Raw genomic sequence first — 20,025 nt, 5'->3', positions numbered from 1 at the left:
ATTCCACTTGAGCCGCCAATGAGGTTACTGCATCTATCTCATGAAGGCCGGCTACCTTTTTCTTCTCCCTACCATTCCATTGGTAGCTGTTTAACCCCATTTCTTCAATTAGTTGACGGGCCTCACCGGGGGTCTTGCTACCTAAGGTACCTCCTACTGCCGCATCCAAGAGTTGCCTTGTACTCGGATTTAAACCGTTGTAAAAGTTCTGAACAATCATCCACTCCGGGAATCCATGTTGCGGGCACTTTCTAAAGAGCTCCTTGAACCTTTCCCACGTCTCAAATAGAGACTCCAATTCCAATTGTACAAAGGATGAGATCTCATTCCTAAGCTTTGCAGATTTTCTGAGAGGGAAATAATGGGCAAGAAAAGCTTCTACCATCTCCTCCCATGTGGTAATTGATGCTCTAGGTAATGAGTGTAGCCACTACTTCGCCCTCCCTTTTAAGGAAAATGGTAAGGCTCTCAACTTGATGGCATTATCCGTTACCCCGTTTATCTTAAGAATGTCGCACACCTCGAGAGAGTTCTCTATATGACTGTTCGGATCCTCATCGGCCAAACTATTAAACTGTGTGGATTGTTGCAACATGTGGATGAATGCCGGCTTCAGCTCGAAGTTTTGAGCTGTAATCGGGGGACGCACAATGCTCGATTGTGTCCCCAATACTGAAGGTCTGGCATAATCAGATAATATCCAGCTGCTGCTCATTCTCTTCTGCCATGTTTTCAGATTCTTCTACTTCCAAATCAGCTAGATTAGACTGTTCTTGCACAGGTTCTTTTACATTTCTTCTAAATGTACGTTCGAGCTCGGGATCTCCTTTCAATCAATATCGAAGGGTTCTCTCAGGTCATAACCTGGAGCTGCACCAAAAGAAAGAAAAAAAAATCAGGACGATAATAGAAAAGAAGATATGAAATAGAATAAATGAATAGCTAAGAAAACAAAGTGCAAAGTATCTCTAAACGCCTACTCACCGGCAACGAGGCCAAAAACTTGACACGTCCGTATATGCGTGTAAACCGCAAGTGCACGGGTGTCAAAGTAATAATCCCAGATGAGTGGACATTGATCCGCCTAGGACAATCGTTTCAAGTGCAAGAACCCTCTATTATACTTCCTAATTGATGAAACAATGAGTCATGAAAATCCTTAATTACATGATCCCAAATCTAAGGTCAACCATGCCTAACTCTATACATGTCCCGTAGGAGAGATTGAATAACCTCTTAACCTCGCACTCTCATAGAATTGTAATGAGCTCTAAGGATTCCAAGTGATAAACCCTATTCCTATGTATAGACCAACCCTTTGGTCTAGGTGGAAGATCCCTAGCCACAATTAAGCACTAGGTGCTAAAATCACTTCAGCGCTTCACTCCGTTGCACTCACAACTAAGCCCCAGCGGAAGGTCATCCCTTTGCCTGTTGACTCTACTATGGTCGCAAAGAATTCTTGGAACATGGAGGTAGGATAGATCACACCAGAGGGGAAAGGGGACGCTCCGCTATCTCTCGATTCACCCTCTCAACCCTCTCCAATCTAGCTTTGTCTAACTCTCATGGTGTGTCACTCACTCACAAAAGTTACCAACAAGAACTCTCAACCCTAGTGTCACTCAAGGGGAGTATTCATACAATCAAGTTGATAAGTGCTTGTGCGATATGAATGCGAAGCGTTCTTTCCTTATGTTGAGCATTACTTTTCTCGGGTTTTTACATTAATATGTGTGTTTTTATGTTACTTTTATGCAGGTAGGGTTGTGAAACCATTTAGGAAGGAAAGAAGCCAATGTGGATCACAATGCACCGATTTTGGAGGAAATCTTGCTAAAGTTCAAACGCGAAGATATAAGTCAGGTGCGAGATGCTAGAGTGTGTGCCAACCTCCCCGTATTTGAGTTTGCACAACCATTTGGAGGGGCACAAGGGCAGTCACACTCAAGCATTCCGACTTATGCACATAGAACAAGATCTCCATCAACTTATCCGTTATTGAAAAAGCAAAGCGATCCACGGCATAAACGTGTGCCCGTTTATGTTACCTCGATGAAAAGTGGATTCGGGAGTATTTTTGGCAGAGTATTGTAGCAAGGTACTATAGTAAATCACTATAACAGTTACTGTTCACAGCCGGCCGAAAATCACAATTCCAGAGAATCCACACGGGTGTGTGGAAATTACCCATTCCCGTGTGGAAATTCCACAAGGGCGTGTGAAAAATCCACAGGACTATGTGGATGCCCGATTCCAGCCCTATTTAAAGTCGATTTCAGCCACGATTTCAGCATTCTTTTCACCATCTTTTCCCCAACTTGAGAGAGGGTTTCGGCTAGGGTTTTGAGAGGTATTGGCAAGGGTTTTAGAGAGGTTCTACAGCTCCAACATCGTCATTCCTTTGGAAAAAGGTTAGTGAGGGAGCTTTCATCGAGGCGTATCCTATACCGGACAAGGGAATCCTTGGACGAGGAGTAGAGGACTTTCCACAAGACCATCGACACAACTATCGAGGGGGTTTCTCTATGGATTTATTGCTTTTACATTCTATTTCTTTGATTGTACTTAGCTACATGGAATATCGAGTGGGTACTTGGGTATTTGTGAACCCTAGGATGTATTAGTTTCATTGAATATCTTTATAATGCTTTCAATTAATTGATGTTTGTTGTGAGTTCCAACCTTGAATGCTTGATTGTATGAACATTTCCCCTAGAGTGACACTAGGGTTGAGAGTTCTTGTAGGTAACCTTATGAGTGAGTGGCACACCACGAGCGTTAGAAAAAGCTAGGTTGGAGAGGGTTGAGAGGGTGAGTCGAGAGGTACAGGAGCGTCCCCTTTTCCCTTCGATGTGATAGATTCTACCTTGGTTCCTCGAGTTCTTTGTGGCCATAATAGAGTGAATGGTCTAAGGGATGACCCTCTGCTGGGGCTTAGTTGCGCATGGGTCCCTTTGTTAAGCATTGAGGTGATCTTAGTATCTAGGGCTTAATCGTGGTTAGGGACTTTCCACCTGGACCAAAGGGTTAGGTCTATAATTAGGAAGAGATTTATCACTTGGAATCCCTAGAGCTCATTGCAACTCTATTCGAGTGCGAGGTTGAGAGGTTATCTAATCTCTCCTCCGGGACATGTATAGAGTTAGGCATAGTTGACCTTAGATTTGGGGCTATGTATTTAAGGATTTTCACGACTCGCCATTGCATTGATCAGGAAGCATAATAGAGGGTTCTTGCACTAGAAACAATTATCCTAGGCGGATCATTATCCGAGTACCACATCTTTATCGATTGCCTTACCTCCTCCTTTACTCGTGCTCTCTTACTTGTTGTTTTTACTTTTGAGAATTGAATCATTGTCACATTTATCACTACTGATTTTTCACATAGCTAAGAAGTGGATTAAGTGTTTTTATTCCCTACTCCCTGTGGATTCGATACCCGTTCATCCGGGATTATTACTTCGACAAACCCGTGCACTTGCGGGATATACGCAAGGGGAACTTGTCACAAGTCTCCAAGATTGGAACTCACTATAAACATCAATTAATTGAAAGCATAATAAAGAGATTCAATGAAACGAATACATCCTAGGGTTCACAAATACCCAAGTACCCACTAGGGGTTTAGCTCTCCATGGAGCTAGATACAATCAATGAAATCGAATGAAAAAACAAAGCATCCATAGAAACCCCCTCGTTAGTCATGGCGATGGTCTTATGGAGAGTCCTCTACTCGTCGCAAGGGTCCCTTTGTTCGACGTAGGATACACCTTGCCGGATCGGTGCCGACGAAAGCTCTCCCACTAACCTTCTTCTAAATGGCGCGCGATGTCAGAGCCGTAGAACCTCTCCACAGCCCAAGCCAATATCTCTCAAAAACCCTAGCCACCGTCCTTTCTCAAGTTGGGGAAAAGATTAAGAAAAGAATGCTAAAATCTGGGCTGAAATCGGCTTTTAAAGGGCTAGAATTGGGAATCCACACGCCCATGTGGATTTTTCACACGGGCGTGTGGAATTCTCTGTTTTCTTGTTTTCTCGGCCGGCTGTAAACAGTACTGCTGCAGTATTTTTGCTATAGTGTTTTCTATAATACCCTGCTACAGTGTTTTCTGCAGTACGGTGCTACAGTACTTCTCAACACAACGAAAGAACACTTAGTATTCTTATCACACAAGCACTTATCATGTTGCCTTGATGAAAAGTGTGGATTCAGGAGTATTTTGGAGGAGTACTGTAACATATAATATAGCAGCTCACTGTAGCAATTTACTGTAGCAGATGATGTTCATAGGCCGCTAAAAATTCAATTTTTGCAGATTCACCTGGGCATGTGCAAATTCCACACGCCCGTGTGGATGCCCGATTCTAGCCTATTTAAAGCCGCGATTTCAGACGATTTGGGGATCCTTCTTTCCATCCTTTCTTTATCTTTTCCCCATCTTTAGAGGCGCCTGCGGCTAGGATTTAGAGAGGCTTTGGCAAGGTTTTTAGAGTGGTTCTATGGCCTTCAACACTGCGTTTCTTCAGAAGAGAGTTATTGGGGAAACTTTCATCGGCATCGATTCAGCGAGGTGTGCCCTAGCCTTGATGAGGGAACCTTTGAAGAAGACGAGGCTACTCCACACAACCATCGACACGAACACCAAGGGGGTTTTATTCATGGATTACATATCTTTACTTTTGATTTCATTATTGATTGTATTGTGCTCTATGGAGAGCTAAACCCATAGAGGGTACTTGGACTTGTAAACCCTAGGATGTTATTGTTTCATTGACCTTTTCTTATACTTTCTTTAATTGATGTCTTTGAGTTCCAATCTTGAATGCTTGTTGAATTGATTTTCCCTTAGAGTGACACTAGGGTTGAGAATCCATCTTTGTAACCTTTGTGGATTAGTGACACACCATGAGGGTTAGATAATACTAGATTAGAGAGGGTTGAGAGGGTGAGTTGAGAGATAGCGGAACGTCCCCTTTCCCCTCCAGTGTGATTTATCCTACCTCCACGTTCCAAGGGTTCTTTGTGGTCACAATAGAGTGAAGTGCTAAGAGACGAACTCCGCTGAGCTTAGTTACGCGAGCAATAGAATGAAGTGTTGAAGTAATCCTTAGTATCTGGGGCTTAATTGTGACTAGGGGTCTTTCGCTTAGACCAAAGGGTTAGATCTATATTAGGGAATATGGTTTATCACTTGGAGTTCCCTAGAGCTGTATTCAACTTTGCACAGTGTGAGGTGTTGAGACTGAGTGATTTCTCCACCGGGACCTAGTATAGAGTTAGTCACGGTTGACCTTAGGTTTGGGACGGTGTATTTTAGGATTTCCATAACTCATGAAGCATCAGTTAAGAGACATAATGATTAGTCTTGCACTTGAAGCAATTGTCCTAAGGGGAGCAATGTCCGGGTACCCCACTTTTCTATCAATTGCCTTTCCTCTCATTTTTATAGCGTCTCTTTCATGTTCTTTCTTTATTTCCATTTTCATTGACTTTGTTCACACCATTATCAATTCATCTTCATTCTAGTTAAATAGCAATCTTGGTGTTTTTTTATCACTATTCCCTATGGATACGACTACCCCCCACTAGGGTATTATTACTTTGATAAACCCGTGCACTTGCGGTTCATACGCAAAAGGCCGTTATCAGCAACCCTAGAGTTCATCATGTCCAAACGACAAATAAGTTAGTTCTTCATGAAAGAGGAACACTCATACAACTCTAAGGAACAATAAACAAGAAAAGAAGTAAGAAATACTCCCTCCAGCTTTAGATCCCCTTGGATGGATGAAGAAAAAATCTTGAAGGATTGAAGAGATCACCCCTCAAACGATGCTTTGATGCCTTGGATCTTCTCCGTATCTCCTGCTCCAATATTTGCCTCCCTCTTGGTGAAGTTTTGCATAATGGATCGCCAGAAATTACCGCCAAGAAGGGTGGTGCGGTAGCCCAAGAGGCCTAAGAAGAATATTATCCCTTTCTTTACCCTAAAATCCTCTTTTAAAGGTCTTTCCGAGAAAGCTTCATAGCCTGGTACACGGGCTTGAAGATGCCCATCAGAGCCTAGGGATTTCTACCAAAATTTTCGTAAAGTGCTACAGTAAAACTACTATAGTAGACCTGCTAGATTGACTACGGATTCTTCATCTGGCTTGCGAGCATCTTCACGGCCGTCAGGTTGCTTGTCAACAAAACCCGAGACTTCACAAATTCTTCATCCCATTTTACTACAGTGTTTGCTACATTACCGCTACAATACCCCGAGGCCCTAAAACACAGTTTTTGATGTAGATTTCTTCCCAAATGTGTTCTTGGACTCACCTAGGCTTCTTCTAGGCTTGTAACACAAATAAAAATGATTAAACCACACGAAGGGCATCGATTGATTAAAGAGTACATAACTAGTGCATAAATTATATGTATAAAATACATACATTTAGACGTTTATCAATGATACACAGAAGAGATACAAGGAATTATTGAGAAGAAACCTACAGCACAACATAGTGGACAAGATGCAAGTGTATATTTTCTATAATTGTCCTAATGTTGCCACTAAGCAAATGTTGGATACTGCCATGGGGTAATCATTATGCTGTAAATCTCCTGATACCACTCATGAGTTGGTTAAGGAGATTGCCACTAATGGGTATTGATAGACGGGTTATGAGTGTGTAAATTATGCAAATATATAAGCATGCAAGTATACTACAATTGGTTTGTTATACCGCAAGTGCACGGGTCATTAAGTAATACCTCATGGGTGAACACGAGGGTTGTGTTTCCCGAAGAACGGCGAGAGCCACCTATTACTTCCTTTTCACTTAATCAATAGCCTAATAATTTATGTTTTTTCTTTAGTTTACTTGTACAACACTATTAAACAATACAATTAGAGACATCATTAAGCACACTTAGAAGGAATTGGGAGTAAGTACTATAGTTATCGTGATTATTAATTATGATAGTCGTTTAGTGTCAATCGTGTTCTAGGTTCAAACCGAGAGAATTCAAAGGCCTACTAGCCCCAATGAGCCATGGCGACTAGGTCTAAACCACTAGGAACTTAAGATGAAATCTCTTCTACCCCAGCCTCCTAGGTTGTCCTTAAGTGCGAGAATCCCACGAGAAGAGACCAATTAGACAATTAGCCCAAGGGACAATCAATCCATAATCTAGAAGCTTAGCTATACCTAACCTCTTAGAACATGCATAGATCTATAATGACATGGGCGTCATCAACATTGGGGCATATCCTTCTGATCCATATCAATATGTAATAATCAATTAAAATCATGTAATGATTACAAACACTAGAACAATTTGTATTAATCAATCAAGATTTATAAATATTAACCGAGGGACCTAGACATATAATTCCCCTAGAATTAGGTTGTTATGGATAAAAACAAGCAAAACATCAAAGCACAAGAGAACCACAAGACCAAATAAAGAATAAATAAGCTTTTAATGTATTGCTAGACTAACTCCCTCCAATAGTTCTCTGAAGATTGAGGATTAGAAGATCCTAAGATTTTCTGGATGATGTGTTCCACTCACACCCCTCTAATGATGATCTTTGAAGATGCATGTTATGTGCGATCTTCTTTGATGATGCTCGTTTGATGTAGTCTTGAGAAATCCATCAGAATCCATTGGAATATGGAAGAAACATCGTCTCTCACTGCTTAGATCTCCAAAAACCAGGATGCCCTAGGTTATTCGACAAAAAAATCTCCTCAAATTTAGAGAATACTGGGGTATTTATAGTAATCGACTCCACTACGGCCTCACCACCGGCGTTGTGATGCCCATTGTGAGTAAGTTGTTGCTTGGGCTCTAAGTCGCATCCTGGCATAGTCTTTGGGCATTATGTGTCTTGATAACAGCCTTTATTGACTTCACAACTACCGTTGTGAGGCTATTATGAGGTCGTTATGGCTTCTATATTGCTACCAGTGAGCTCATGTTGCCATGGCTTGATTACGGTAATGGTAAGTGTAGACTTGCTTCAGTAAGCTCATGCTACCCAGTGAGCTCATTTCTGCCCATTGTGATTTATGGTGCAATTTTGCTTCAGCAACTTGTTTCATTTTGCTTTAAAACATCATTGAATTTGCTTCTTTCTTCCAATAACAGAAATAAAGATCCTTGTGAACAAAAGAATGAAATTTCATACTAATGAGATGCCAAACAAGTATAATTTCATGCTAAAAGCAATGTAAATGATATAGAAAATATGATCAGTTTAGCACTTATCAGGTATCAATGGTATTCAAAGAGGGCCCGACCAACTAAGACAGTAGGGATTTATGAGGTTGATGCCTTAACTTCTTTGGCAGAACAAGTAGAAGTCATTAATAAGATATTAGATGGAATGACACTCCCACAAAAACATCTCCAGTTATGAGTTGTGGGCCTTATGGAGGACATATTAGTATAATGTGCCAGCCCCTGAGTCAAGTGCAAAGTCAACTGAACAAGTTCACTATATTGGTAATACTACCAGATTCCAGAATGACTCATTTAGCAATATATACAACTTGGGGCAAAGAAAGCACCCAAACTTCTCTTGAAGAAATTGAGGACAAGGGTAAGGGTGAATAAAGACTAAGTCAACCTCATGATTTTCAGCAACAACCATCTCAAGGATAAAGTCTCTAACTTAGATTAGTTGATTGCTCTATATATTCAATTCAATGTTGCTCAACTCTAAAAACAAGAGGCTATCATATAAAATCAACAAGTCTCTTCAAAGAATTTGGAACACTAGGTGGCTCAAATGGCAAAGACTTTGGTAGAATTGCCACAGAGAAGTTTCCCGAGCAACACGGAGATAAATCATAGTGAGCCAATCATAGAGGTCACTCTTAGGAGTGGAAAGGAACTAGCCCTTCCATAATAGAAGAAGCATGAAGAGCATCTAGTTATGGATATGGAGAAGAAACTTTCTTAGGTTGAGGAATGTGTGATAGAAGCACAAAGGACTACTAAAGGTAAAGGCAAGGAACTGGAGCAATAAGTTATGCTAGAATACAAGCCAAGGACTCCATATCCTTCCAATTTGAAGAAGGACTAACAAGATGAGTAATTCATGAATTTTTTGGATATGTTCAAGAATTTTCGCATCAGTGTTTCTTTCATTAAAGCCCCGTCACAAAATGCCTATATATGTCAAGTTTTTAAAGGAGATGCTAACCATTAAGAGGAATATGGATGAGGTGTCCACAATGACATTTAGTGAAGATTGTTAGACCATCCTAACAAGCAAGTTACCAAAGAAGGAGAAAATTTTGAAGAGTTTCATAATTCCTTGCACTATTTGTGGCTTGTTGGATGAGAAGATATTAGCCGACTTATAAGCAAGCATAAATCTAATGGCTTACAAGATTTTTTAGTGGTTGTATTTAGGAGAACCAAAGCCCACCAAAATGACCCTCCAATTGCCCAATAGATGGATCCATCATCCAAGGGAGATTGTTGAAGATCTGCATGTTAAGGTTGATAAATTTATCTTCTCGATGGACTTTGTGATTAAAATACTTGGATTATAAGATGAATGTAACTTTAATTATGGGAAGATCATTCTTAGTTATTTCACAGGCTATAATTGATTCTTAAGAATAGGCGATAAGGAAGTTGTATTCAACTTACAGGATGGTTTGAGGTATCTAACACACCCTTTGCGTGTGTGTACCACAAGTGCACGGGTCGTCAAAATAATAAAATACCGCAGTGAATGGGTTGTCGAATCCACAGGGAATAGTTGCTTGGAAACATAAGTGTTGCTATTTAACTATAATAAAAACGAAGTTGTGATGTTGATTTAAAATATCAATGCAAATAAAAGTAGAGAGAAAAGAGAACAAGCAAGAGTAAGAAAGAAAGGTAATCAATGGTAAAATGGGGTACTCGGACAATGCTCACCAAAAGACTATTGTTTCAAGTGCAAGACTAATATTATATCTCTTAATTGAAGTTTAATGAGTCATCGTAATCCAAAGACACATGGTCCCAAACCTAAGGTCAACCATGACTAGCCCTCTACACTATACCTGTGTGGGACTTCTTGAAGCTCTAGGGATTCCAAGTGATAAACTCTATTCTCAAATATAGATCTAACCCTTTGGTCCAAGCGAAAGACCCCTAGTCACAATTAAGCCCCAGCACTAAGGATTACTATAACACTTCACTCTATCATTGGCGCAACTAAGCCCCAGTAGAGTTTGTCTCTTAGCACTTCACTCTATCACGACTGCAAAGAACTCTTGGAATGTGGAGGTACGATAAATCACATCGGAAGGGAAAGGGGACGTTCCGCTACCTCTTGACTCACACCGTCAACCCTCTTCAATCTCACTAAGTCTAACCCTAATGGAGATGTCACCCCTTCATAGGATTACCTAGATATGTTCTCAACCCTAGTGTCACCCTAAGGGAAAATCAAATTAACAAGCACACGATATTGAAACTCAATTAAATCATCAATTAAAGGAGAGTCAATGAAACAAAATCATCCTAAGGTTTACAAGTCCAAGCACCCACTAAGGGTTTAGTTCTCCATAGAGCAATACAACATCAACGATAAAATCGAATGTAAGTACAAGCAATCCATTTTGAAAACCCCTTTGTCATCCGCATCGATGGTCTTGAGGAGCCGCCTAGTCTTCTTCAAAGGTTCCCTTATCAAACCTAGGGCACATCTTGCAGAATCAATGCCGACAAAAGCTCCTTCAATAATTATCCTCCAAAGGAACTTGACGTCGAATGCCATAGAACCTCTCCTAAAACCAAGCAAAAACCTCTCCAAACTCTAGCTGTAATCTCCCCAGAAGATGGGTAAAAGATATGAAGAAGATCCCCCAAATAAAACTCTCAAAGCGGTATTTATAAGGCTTACATCGAGCATCCACATGCCCCTGTGGAATTTCCACAAGGCCGTGTGGATTTCCAGGTTGCATTTTCCTGCACGCTATGATCAGTAACTACTACAATGATTTTTGCTACAGTGTTACGCTGTCGTAAATTGCTACAATACTTCACCGAAATACTCCCGAATTCACTTTCTTCATCGAGGCCGCATGATTGGGCACACATCCATGTGGTAGATCACTATGTGGGACTTCTTGAAGCTCTAGGGATTCCAAGTGATAAACTCTATTCCCAAATATAGATCTAACCCTTTGGTCCAAGCGAAAGACCCCTAGTCACAATTAAGCCCCATCACTAAGGAATACTACAACACTTCCCTTTGTCGCTGGCGCAACTAAGCCCTAGTAGAGTTTGTCTCATAGCACTTCACTCTATCACGACCGCAAAGAACTCTTGGAACGTGAAGGTAGGATAAATCACGTCGGAAGAGAAAGGGGGCGTTCTGCTACCTCTTGACTCACCCTCTCAATCCTCTTCAATCTCACTAAGTCTAACCCTAATGAAGTTGTCACCCCTTCATAGGATTACCTAGATAGATTCTCAAGCCTAGTGTCACCCTAACGGAAAATCAAAGCAACAAGCACACGAGATTGAAACTTAATTAAAACATCAATTAAAGGAAACATAATAAGAGTCAATGAAACAAAATCATCCTAAGTATTACAAGTCCAAGAACCCACTAGGGGTTTAGCTCTCCATGGAGCAATACAAAGTCAACAATGAAATCGAAAGTAAGTGCAAGCAATCCATAGAGAAAACCCCCTTGTCGTCCGTATCGATGGTCCTGAGGAGCCACCTTGTCTTCTTCAAAGGTTCCCTTGTCAAACCTAGGGCACACCTTCTCCTCCAAAGGAACTCGATGTTAAATGTCGTAGAACCACTCCTAAAACCCAGCAAAAATCTCTCTAAACCCTAGTAACACTCTACCCAGAAGATGGGCAAAAGATAAGAAGAAGATCCCCATATAGAACTCTCAAAGAGGTATTTATAGGGCTGAAATCAGGCATCCACACGCCCCTATGGAATTTTCACACAGCCGTGTAAATATCTAGGTTGCGTTTTCCTGTGCACTATGAACAGTATCTGCTACAGTGATTTAATACAGTACTTCACCGAAATACTCCTGAATTCACTTTCTTCATCGAGGCCACATGATTGGGCCCACATCCATGTAGTAAATCACGTCGAGTCTTCAATGTAACCATATTGACGAAGTTCTTAACAATGTTGCAAAAGTCAGAACATATGAGTGTGACTGCCTTTGTGCCCCTCCATTTTGTGTATTCACTTGAGCATAACAAAGGTTGGTACACACCCATATGTCTATGAGCACAACTTGTGCCTTGACCCTTGTTCGATCTACGAACTTCATCAACAACTGTGTCCGCGATCTACTTTTTCTTCCTTTCTCCCAAACTTGTCTCCACAACCCTAAATGCACAAAAGAACATAAATACACACGAATGAGCTATAAAATCTGATAAAAGTAATGCTCAATATAAGAAAAGTATACTTTGTATTACTTATACACAAGCACTTATCAGTATCCTATGGATTTTGATGACTAATGTTAATATATGGACACCATTGATGATTGTGTTGATTATTTTCTATAGGACTCATTACTCAAGAACCCATTGGAGGACTTGAATATGGAATATGCTCAACTGGGAAAGACACAAACCAGTCATGAGGAAAAAGGGCCCCCTAAGGAAAAGAAGTTGTAGAAGAAACTGGAGAAAGGAAGAAAGAAGAAGAAAAGATCACCATTTCTAAGTACAAGAACTAAAGCCTTAACTAGTAGTTTGGTGACCATGAACTTATCTCTTGCTTGAGTATGAAGACCATTGGAAGTGTCCCCACAAGTATGAAGAAAGAGTGGCTCCAATTGATTGAGCCCCTTAAGCATTGCAAGTACATCAAACTACAGACATTAAACAAGCCTTTCTTGAGAGGCAACTCAAGTCTCACCTTTTTTTTCTTTGATTTCAATTTGTTTGGTGTAGTGTTATGTGTTTTGTATTTATTTTGTTTGGTAGTCTTGAGACTTTCAATTATTTGCTTGTTAGTGAATTTATGCTTTCTCATAAGCTCAATTGTCATATATTTATGATCTATTTAAAGTTGTATATCAATGTAGGTGTAAACAGGTCTAGAACTATCACTAGAACAACACCTAAGAAGTGTGCAGGTCTAGAATAGTTGTGTTCTAGCTGTGCAAATTATAGGGAGAAGAGAGAGTAAGATAATTGGTCAGCATGGCTTAAGTATCCAGTCCTTAGGGCATGTTTCTCAAGAGCATGGCTAAATGGCCTCAGAGCACGGGAATGAAAATAAGGTCTAGAGCAATTTACATGGCATTAATATGGGATAAGAAAGCTCGTGATCAACTTGGTGAGAGCCAAGGTAAGTAAATGAAACTATTCATCTTCTATGTATGTTTATTAAAAACTTAAGATAATCATGACCTAAGCACTCCCATGCTTAAGGCATTTTTGGCATGACTGTTTAAACCCCTATATAGGACTTCATTTTTCTCCAGTCTCCTCAATTTAGTAGACACAGTCCATCTCATAAGAAAAATTAATGCTTGCATTAACCAAATTAAAAGATATATCTATCCATGTGGTGTTTGAAGAAATCTTTCTCCCATATACTAATCTTATTAAATTGTCTAAAAGTACTAATTTACATGGAGAGTTCAGCACATATCCTAATTATTTTGATAAAATCAATTTATTATATTGCTTAATTGTAGTTAACCACTTTCACCAAAAAACAAGTCCTATGACTATCAAAGCACAGTTACCCATGAAATCTCTCTTTTGAAATTCTTGAGGATATAACTTCATGAATCTGTTTAGTAAGCTGAGTAACCTGAGAAAGAAGATCAGCATAGGAAGGAGAATCTGAAGCTAAGACAGAAGCAGCATGAGGGGAAGAAGCAGGAGATCAAGGCAAAGAACGAGACTGTGATAATTGTTGCTGTTGTCGTTGCTAAAGCTTAAGACACTGATTCTTCATATAATGAGGATGCTCACAATAATAACAGATGACAAAAGACCTAGAAGAGGCTAATGAAGCAGGAGCTGGTGGCATAGAAAGGTCAGAAGGTACTCGAGAGGAATGTGGAAAGGTGACAGCGAGAACTATGTTTGTAGGGATAAGCTATGAAGACAATGTGCTGAGACGAGTTTCTTCAGCAATAATACTATGAATAACATCTTCAAAGGATGGAAGAGGGTCCCGATTGAGAAGTTGGCTACAAATAGCCTCAAAATTAGGAAGAAGACGCATCAAAAATTTGAAGGTACACAGTGTTTGGCGAGACTAAGTGCGAGTTTTGCAACATGTGCATGTCAGGCAAGTGGACTCCTCTAATGAATCAATTTGATGCCACAGGGACCGCAAGTCACTAACATACTCCCTGACAGAACGCTCACGTTGCTAGATGTGAGTAAGATCTTGCAAAATGGCATACTAACGAGAAAAGTTGGAATGCTCAAACATAGGACCTAAGTGTTTCCACACTCATGAGCAGTGGGAAGATGTCCAATTTCCATTTGAACATCAATCTCACAAGACTGACAGATAATAATTATGGTACGGTGATCAGCAAGTGTCCATGATGTATTAGGGGTGAATGGTTGGGGAGAGGTACCATCGATATGACCAAGCAGATCCATACCGAGTAAAATAATGCGAACAAGAGTAAACCATTCTCTATAATTGGAACCATTTAATTTGATATCGGCTGGAGCTAGGAAATGAGGAGCAAAGGAAGATGATGCCATTTTTTTAATTTGAGAGATGGGAATAAAGTAAGTGGGAAACAAACAAATCTCGACTTGGATTTTTTTATAATATATATATATAATAATAATAATAGATGATGTTAAACAGAATCAAATCACAGGATTATTTTTTGTTTTTTAAATACATATATATATATATATATTAAATAATAATAATAATAAATATTGTTAAATAGAATAAAGGAAGGAATCAAAGCAAAAAGGATAATGACAAAGGCTTGGGACTTGAGCTGCTAAAAGAAAGGACGCCTGTTGGGGAATGAAGAAAAAGGAAAGGCTGTTGATGTAGACTCGTCAGATGGAGAGCTTGTCTGCAACTGTGGAGCACGGCTGAGAAGCTTGTCGATGATGAGTTCGCAGGGCCGCGCAACAGTGAGCACAAAGATCACGGCTGCGGGTTACAAAGTTCACAGCGAGGATGTCAACGCTTGTCAGAGATCGAAACAATGCTCGTGAGGATCTTATAAAAAAAGGCATGAAGACGAACAACGCTGTCAACGCTCATGAGGATCTTATCAACGTTGTTAACACTGCCGGAGAACAAGCAATGCATGTCGGAGAACGAAAGGCATGAAGACGATGGCACCGGAAGAGAATGGAGGAATGTGAAGCTCTTTTCAAGAAGGCTCAATAGATGATGAGTTCAGCAAAAGTGGACCGAGCAAATGTTGACGTCGGTAATAAAAGACCAAACAAAACATTAACGTCATAGACCGGACTGAAATCCAGCAAAGATCTGGCAACATTGGCTGGCATCTGAGACCAAGATAGATAAAAGATGGGAGAAGAGATTGAATGTGTGTTCATTAGAGTAAAACCAGCCCATATAAATACAAGAAAGGTGTATACATGAATATGTATACTCAGGGATATATACATATAAGTACAGTATATTTACATGTATGTATTACTCTAACAAAAATGAAGTAGAAACTCTAAAAGTTATAAATGATGCTCAAGACTATATCTTAGCTCAACCATAAAGAATGGGAGGGAGGGCAATGTGCGGGTCGTATTAGTAATCCAACATCAAGAAATAAGAGAAAGTAATTGGGCAAAATTGATGAAGAAGCATTTGCAAAGATAATTAATAATTCCATTATATAATTACTTGACAAGGAAATGTATAAATTCAGTGAGTTGACTAGTTGAGTTATTAAAGATGCATCTATTAGAGACTTAATGGTCAAGCTAAACGATGAGTTGATGAAAATTAATGATTTGAGCATGTTTGAGAATCATAAAGTAAATATTGATTGCAGTTAAAACTGATTAAATACCTACTTGATGTTCTTTACACTAAAAGAAAATGAAAAAGAAAAAGAAAAAGAGGCCAAAGCAATGCTTAATCAGGCAAGAGGGAAATAGCTTGCTTCAAATGTTTTGGTTATTGGGCTTTGTATGACTCCATGTAATATATGGATTGAATAGTTATCTTATCTTACGTTTATCACATAACTATTATTAATAAATTGAAAATATAAGGTTTGTATTGTCTTTATTAGCTATTAATTGACATTTGCATTCTCTTTGCTTCGTATATAAGACTTGTATTATCTTAACTGGCTATTAAGTGATGCATGTATTCTCCTTTATATATATATATATATATAAGGCCTATTTTAAAATTGCTTACTATGTTCTTATTAGAGCATGGGGTGAAGTATTGAAACAAAATAATAAATTTATTATTAAATGTACTACAAATTTATATAAATCAGTTACCTCTAACTAGGGGTGAGCAAAAAACCCTGATCCGATTTGGTTCTCGACTCGAATTTCATGGATACCTGATCAAAATTTTTAAGATGAGAACCGGATTGAATTCAGGTCAGGAGAAAATAAAAACTTGATACCCGAATCCGATCCAATTTTTCAGTATATATATATTAATTAATTTAAATTTTACATTGGCTAAAAAAAAGTAAAGAAATCCAAATTCATACAATCCAATCTTTTTAAGAGTTATATATGTAGATTAATAAATTAAATGTTACAAAGGCTAAACTTAAAAAAATTCAGATCCCTAATTTAATCAATTTAAGAGTTTAGAAAATAAAAACTGGATACCAGAATCCGATCCAATTTTTCAGTATATATATATTAATAAATTTAAATTTTACATTGGCTAAAAAGTAAAGAAATCCAAATTCATACAATCTAATCTTTTTAAGAGTTATATATGTACATTAATAAATTAAATGTTACAAAGGCTAAAATTAAAAAAATTCAAATCCCTAATTTAATCAATTTAAGAATTATATATATACATTAATAAATTTAAATTTTGCATGGGCTAAAGTAAAAAAATATATATCTAATTCCCTAATCTAATCCCTTGAAAATACATTCATTTTTCTTTTAATTCCTCCTCTCTTCTAGTCTTCATTGTCTTCTATCTTCTCTCTAGCTTCATTAGTAATGAGACATTTGATGCTTTCAAAATATTTGATTTCTTTTTAATATTGCTTACAATTGATAAAAGTTTTTATTATTTTTGTCATATAAAGAATAATATATGGGATCATTGAGTGTTTTGGTCCACTTTAAGTTCTAGTTTTAGGTCTAGTTTTATTAACAAAATTTTGGATCAGATAATTGAACAGAGGTAATTTATGATATATGGGATCCTTGAGTGTTTTGGGTTAGAGTTTTGTACAAATTAAATTTATTCTGAATTAACCCATCCTCCACAAAACAAATCTAATTAAAAAAAATTAAAACCCAAACACAAAACCACCATCTATTTATTTTGATAACTTGGAATCAATTAGCTAGTTACACCAAATCTATTACAATTGTTAACCAATTTAATTAGTTTAGACTTAATTATCAATTTTGCCCAATTGAAAATTTCATTTCCTTCCAAACATCCATGCACAGTTCAATTAGCTCATGGGTATTGTGGTCATATCACATATGCACATGTGGACACGGGCAAATACAAGGAAGGAGTTCTTTTATCTACGGAAATCAAGTAGTTTTGACATGTTAAAACCATGTCCATGTATTTATTGAAACATCATTAAAGGACTAAGTTACAAATAGCAATTTTTCTTAAAAAAAAAAAATTGAATAAATAAAAAATAAAAAATAAAAAATCAATAATAAGAGTAAACACCCTTCTTAATAAAAACAAAACAAAATAAAATAAACACCATTCGACTCATTGTTAATGAAGTTAATTAGTCAATCCTCATAATTTATTGTTTTTATTCAACACTCCAATCAGACCACAAATTTGTCAAAGACCATTATTTTCAAGGTTCATCCCCAACTTGACCCGTACAACAACAACAGCAAGTTCTCCAACCGAAACAGTAGAATATCCTCCATCTCAAGCCACCCACCTAAAAAAATCCAGCGACAAGTTCTCGACCGCGTGCGCGACACTCCAAAACCAAACCCAGCAAAGCAACCCTTATTATTCTCACCGGATGAGATGCGTTGCCGGCACCCGCCCCGGCCCATCGCCACCACCTCCACTCGATCACTCCTTCCCCAAACCCACGCGCTGCTCGCAAACCGCCGCCGAGTGCGCCGCCAGCGTTTGCGTCCTCTGCGTCTGTTGCCCTCTCGCTTTGCTCTGGCGCTGCCTCAAGCTTCCTTGCAAACTCGCCTGTCGTGTGGCCCGACGCGGTTATCTCGCCGTATCAGCCCATTCTGGCCAGCGCTTCGTTGAGTCTTACTCATCCTTCTCAGACATTGATGAGCTTGATCTTGATCTCAGACCAAACGTCGAACACCTTGGCTGCATTTCGCGGTTGCGCTTATACAAGGAGAGATTGATTAAGGTTGTGCCTCGCCGTAGCACCCTTTCTTCTTCTTCTTCTTCTAATTCTTCTTCTTCTTCTTCTTCTTCTTCTTCTTCTTCACAAGTCTTTGAGGATTCTGGCTTGAAAAGCTTCATCCGGAAGATACAAAGATAAAAACATCATTTATTGTTTGATTCTGATGATGAAATCTAATGCAAGTAGTCATCTTGATGGGTGTTTGAGGAAGGTTGGGATTAATTGCTGATGTAGGAAGGAATGGAAGATGATTGAGATTATTGAAAACTGTTAATCGGTATTTTCCCGTCCATTGTTTCAGTGGTTTCTTTAGTGATTTAAGATTTATTGATTTATTTAATTTTTCTATGATTTTGGAGTTTGGGAAAGGCAGTGGGTTTTTTCTAATTTGGTTTTTTTCCTTTTCATAAAAAAGTTCATAAGCCGTTATTCATCGTATCTAAAGTGGGATTCTATCCCCTACATAGGACTCTTATATATTATTGTACTATATCAAATATTGGCCCTTAGTTCAAATCTTACATGCCATTTATTCATATTTAAAAAAACATATTAAATATAGAGTTTATTTTTATTTCAAAGAGGTTGGGAGCCATTGATTTAATTGTTGGTTTGTTTGAGAGTCAGTGATCTAATTATTTGTTTGATTCTAAAGAAATTCATGATTGGAATTTTCTTTTCTACACAATATTCCATTATATATCCATTATATATATATATATATATATATAAATTCTCTTGTGTATTTGTTTGTCATTATACTTTTAAAATTTGTTCTTTGATAATATTTTTTGTTTTCTGCTTTAGGTTTATATATATATATATATATATATATATATATCTTGTCTCTAATGATTTATTGTGGAGATTTTATTTTTCTTGATATAAATAAACCATTTTGTGTGGTAGAAAAAATTGAGAAACAAATGAAAATGTGGACTTTTTTTTATCGAAGAAATGATTTGATTTAGTTTTTAATATTTAATAAAAATGTTTTATTTATTTAATTATGTTTCAAATATCCAAATTGACTTATCAACCAACAACGTTATATATAAAATAATTTCTACACTTATTTGGATAACTTACACTTAGTAAATTCTTAGTTTTTAATTTAAATTCTTTTGTCACTTTACTTATACATATTTAATTTTAATCATATTTTAATCATACTTGGATCTTCAAATCTTCAATCACATCTTATCATATATGTGATTGGTCTCCTTGAATAGCTCCGCTCATAATTAGCCTTCTTACCATCCTATACTCGATGACAATCTTCTCTCAATAAACGAATAATTTCTTTCTTTAAAATAGATCTCTCATAAAAGAGTTTATCAAAGATATAATTCATCATCTTGGATCTTATCAAAGACAGATAGAATTATTTCTAAGAAACTTTCCCTTTAATAGAAATCTTTTACCTTTATGCTTTTTCCAAAAATTGTTATTCTTCAATTGAACAAATAAGAGGAAAAACT

The 20,025-nt window shown here is 38.0% G+C and overlaps 1 non-coding gene across 1 annotated transcript; it reads left to right on the top strand.

Annotated features, from left to right (window-relative positions):
* Positions 1-230: 230 nt before the first annotated feature.
* On the top strand, positions 231-337 carry LOC120251983. Its single transcript, XR_005533541.1, has one exon. It is a non-coding gene; the product is annotated as a small nucleolar RNA R71 (small nucleolar RNA).
* The last annotated feature ends 19,688 nt before the right edge of the window (positions 338-20,025 follow it).

Source organism: Dioscorea cayenensis, chromosome 20 (genome assembly GCF_009730915.1).
Source record: "Dioscorea cayenensis subsp. rotundata cultivar TDr96_F1 chromosome 20, TDr96_F1_v2_PseudoChromosome.rev07_lg8_w22 25.fasta, whole genome shotgun sequence".
NCBI classification, from domain to species: domain Eukaryota; kingdom Viridiplantae; phylum Streptophyta; class Magnoliopsida; order Dioscoreales; family Dioscoreaceae; genus Dioscorea; species Dioscorea cayenensis.
Note: the sequence above shows the minus strand (reverse complement) of the source record. Positions and strands in the feature narration are given on the sequence as shown.